Source organism: Lontra canadensis, unplaced genomic scaffold, assembly GCF_010015895.1.
Source record: "Lontra canadensis isolate GAN:19392208 unplaced genomic scaffold, GSC_riverotter_1.0 scaffold1, whole genome shotgun sequence".
NCBI lineage: Eukaryota > Metazoa > Chordata > Mammalia > Carnivora > Mustelidae > Lontra > Lontra canadensis.
Genome location: NW_022630995.1, coordinates 64,830,547 through 64,835,083, shown reverse-complemented (window position 1 = coordinate 64,835,083; position 4,537 = coordinate 64,830,547).

Sequence of the window (4,537 nt, the reverse complement as noted above, 5' to 3'; positions counted from 1 at the left end):
GCTGGGAGGAGGCCGTGGTGGTCCCAGTCCTGGTCTTGTGCCTCTGGCTGCTGACTTCCTGCATCATGGTTTGGGTGTGGATGGGGGACCCCAGCCCGTCTGGCATGATGGATCTGTCCAGCCCTGAACCCTCCATCAGGTGCATGACGTTCTGAGCTGGGGACAAAGAAGGGAGCAGGGACAGGGACGCGAGACCACGCCTGGAATCAGGGAGGAGGGCTGATTCATTCTGTCATTCTGCCGACCAAGACCTACTGATGCCTCTTGTGTCCGGATGCCTTCCTCGGTGGCTGCGGACATGGCTGCGAACACAGAGGCACTGCCCTGGGGGAGCTGGCCTGCAGGGTAGGGGACAATCAGGAAACCTGTAAGAGTTGCCTAGCCTGCTGTGTGGTATGTGAAATATACCCAGGCAGGGGGGACGTGAAGGGGGTGGGGGGGCAGGGGAGTGCATGGTGGGGGTATGGTGGGAGGCAAGGAGTGGGTGTAGGGGTGAGGGGGTGCGTGCAGGAGCTGACGTTGACAGCCCTTGGGTTCAGATAAGGGCTTTGGGGTTTATTCTGAGCAGAAAGGGAACCCGGGAAGCATGAGCAGGAGTAAAGCATGACCAGCTCTGTGTGACAAGGCCACGTCGAGTGTGGTGGGATTTCAAGCGCGAAGGACTGAGAGGATTTGACAAGATTTACAAGTGGCTTTAGCAACAGCTCTGATTTACTGTACTAATATTCCAGGGGCCGTTTAAGTGCTTGGGAAGGTCTCTGAGTTTGGTCTATAAGAATGCCCCAAAGGGCATTTGGAATTCTTGGAAGACCAGTAAAGCAACCTAGAAATGCTAACTTATAACGCAATTTGGAAAATCTAATTAACGTGTTAGTGGGGTGGGCTACTTGTTCATGTGGGCTCAGTGTGCCCACATTGAGGGACTCAGATACTAATTAGGAGACACATGAAAGCTCTCTTTGCTATTCAGCAAGCCAGCTTTGTAGGAAACGTAATGAGGTTTTCACCAGCTTGGAGGGTGATGGCTTTTTGAATATATGACTTCAATGTGAACTTTAATAAGTTCCAGATTAGTCAAAACCCCAAGAAATGGTAAATGACCGTCCTACCAGTAAAGTCCTCCACCTCAGGCTCTCCGGGACCCCACGGACAGATGCAGCGGCGGTGCCGGGCGGGAGGGCTGGTCCCGGGCTGGACTCCGCAGGTTCCGTAGAAGGGTGTCGGCACCGCGAAGGGAAGGCTGGGTGGGAGAGACATGAGGTGGGAACGGGCCGGGGTCCCCGCATCCACACCCAAACTATGATGCAGCGCAGGAGGCCTGAGGGGCGGGAGCAGTGTGCCAGTGTGCGGGGAGGAGCAGCTGGCAGGTGTGGGGAGGGACCAGACCCTGCGGGAGAGGAGGGAGCCAGAGCTGAGGCCTGGGTGTGGCCTTGAGCCCATGAGCCTGGCTTCAAATACCGCTCTATACCTCTGGGCCGTGTTCGGGCAGGTCCCTGGCCTCTGGGCCAGGGGTCCTCCCCAGCCGTGCTTCCCCGCTGTCCTCTGGGCTGGGAGGGCCACGGGCAGGGACCACAGCTGTCTTGAGCCCTGCTGCATCCATCCCCAGCGCCTGGCACCTATGGGGGCTGAATGAATGAGTCAATGAACCCAACAGGCAGAGGAAGGCCTGCCCTGCACGGCTGCCCAGTGTGAACAGACAAGTGGCGGCCAGCACCATGACACCCGGCGTGGGACACACTCTACACTCTCTCCTCCTCTTCTCTGGTTAAGCGAGTCCCCCTGTGATCAGCCGGACGTCACGGGCAAACTGGACAGGAAACTGCTGCCATGTGGCCAAGCACATCCTGGCCTGGGTGGGGTTGGGGGGGGCTCCTGCTCCCCTGGCCTTGCCGCACCTCTGGGGCCCGAGTAGCTCAGGCTCGCCGTGCCCACCTCTCTTCCTGATGGCCTCTTTGGCAAGCATCCGGAAATGACAGTGGGGCCCGTCGCTCACTGGAGACCGGCCTCCCCGTGCCAAAGAGCACAGCTGCGGGGTGACTGCTGTCACTCCTGAAGAGCGATGGCTCTGGCAGCCTTGTCATGCATGCTGTTGCGTCAGGTCTGACCCGCCTCGGATAGTCCTGTGCCACTCTGGGCCAGGACAGACGTGATGCTAGGTGACCAGGTGGCCGTGGGACTGCGGGAGAGCTCGTTGTGCGTGAGGCTCTGAGTCCGGGCTCACACACACAGCCAGCCATCAGCAAACAGTCGTGTCAGTGTAACCACGGTCACATCAGCTCTGTCTGGTCCTTCTGGCCACGTGTGGCAAACTCTTCTCTAGAGCAGGACACAACTGTCTCATCTCGGACACAGCCTGACTCACCTGGACAGCTGACCTCGATGTCATTGAGGACTGTGTCCCACTGGGGCAGAATGATGGAATGGCAACATGGCAGCGTGGGGCTGGGGGTGTCCTCTGGGTCCTCTGAGCAACTGGATCCCTTACTGAAGAGTGGAACTGACAGCCCGGGACTTGGTCAGGCGGCCCCCCCGCAGAGGGGCACAGAGACGCTGTCGCCCTCCCCAGGCTTCTCCTGCTCCGCACCGCTGATGTCTGGGGGTGGGAGCTCCTTCATGGCATGGGCTGTTCTGGGTGTTCTAGGACGTCGAGCAGCACCCCAGCCTCTGCCCATCAAATGCCAGGAGTAACCCCAGCCGTGACAACCAGGAATGGGTCCAGCATTGCCCAGTGTCCCCAGGGACGGTGGCCCGGCATGGGAACCACTGCTCTGAGGAATGCATGAACTGGGGGTGAGTCCAGAAGTGAGATTCTGGGAGAGGTGGGCTCATGCATCCTCTCCCTTCCAGGGAAAGAGGGAGACAGCCCATTTTATGGGGGGCCCCAGACCCAGCTGGGAGTTGGTGGTGGAGGTGGGAAGGCAGAAATCAACACTAACACAGGGCAGCTTTCTAGAAAGGCTGAATGCAAAGGAGATACTTAGCTCCTTCATGGGTGTTCCGCCTGACACAGGTGTCTCCCTGAGACAGGTGTGCAGCCTGAGACACGAAGACCCACCCTGCACGGGCATGGCTAGCAGCGACTTTGGTGCCCGATTATTTGAAGTCCGAGTGGCAACCCAGTGAGTCCGAATGGCCCACAGACCCCAGCAGACCCCAGCCTCTTGGCCTTGGATTTAAAAAGGCGAGAATTCCCAGCCGGGGCAGATCGATCTCATTTCCTTGAGAGCACATTATCTTCACACGGCCTCGTGTTAATGCGCACGGGCTAATTTCCCTCGTCCCAGCTGTGGACCCTAGTACCCAAGCCCTCCACTCCAGCCTGTGGGAAGGAGCTCATCTAGGGAAGAGGTCACGTCTCTGGAGGGGACTGGTCACGTCTCCAAAGTGCTCAGAAGTGTTCAATTGCTCCCCGGGGACTCTGGCTTCCCTCCTAAGTGTCGCAGGATCCCACAGGACCCCCACCATGCCAGCAACAAGTCTGCCAAATGCCCGCAGCTGAGCACCGAGGTCCTTGGCTTCCGGAATGTCAGGCAGCCCCTCAACCCCGGCGTGGAGAGGAGGCTACGTGGTGTGCAGGTCTGGAGGCTGTGGGCTTCACAGACCAAAGCCCTGGCTCAGAATACCCCCACTGCGCTAAACGATCCTAGGGTCAGACTTTGGCATCAACTCCTACCGCCTCTTCCTCATCCACACTGGCCTCCAGGCTGCACCCTGAACCTCCACACACCTCTTTTTCCACCTGGGGACTTGGTCCTCTCCCCACTACAGTCTGGAACATTTCATCCAGGACCTGAGGTGTGTGGCTGCTTGTCATTGTTCTATCACCGGCAGGCCTTCTGTGACCACCCACCCCACTCCTCGCCACACGAGAGCATGAGGCCGTCTGAGTGGCCCCGTGCTCCATGCGGGGCCTGGAGAAGGACAGCCATTGTATTTTCTTTGCCTTGTACGATTATGACAAAAAGGTGGACAGTTTTACGTGTTGAATTCATATAACGCTGCCAGTAACATTTCCTCCATGTTCAAGAGAAATCCGAGCGTGGGACACTTGAGAAGGAACATGAACATTTTCCTATTGTGTTTTGTGCTTAAGCTGGCTGTGAGTCACTGTTGAGGGGTCCCTGGACACCTCCTTGCGCTGCGGATCGCAATAAAGAGTCACCCACCCAGCTCACCGTCCCAAGTGAAACTGTGCTTCTACTCTCTCGAGTTGCAGGACGGGCTATGGTGGCCGCCCCATGGCACGTCCCTGCGGTGCCATCCTCGGTGCCCCTACGCCCGCCCCACCCCCCACAGGGTGACGAGTGTGTCTGGGGGCCCGTGTGACCCACCACCTCCATATCGCTTCAGGCCCTGGGCAGCATGCTGGCAGGGTCTACACTCAGGGTTTGGGTCGTATTGCTGGTGTGGACTGGCACCGACTCTCCCATCCCGTGGGGGATTCTAGAGTCTGTTCTGAGCAGGTGGGGTGCGTGCCCAGTATCTGCACACACAGGGGGGCGGGGCTTTTGGGTGAACTCGGCGGGCTGGGCCACAG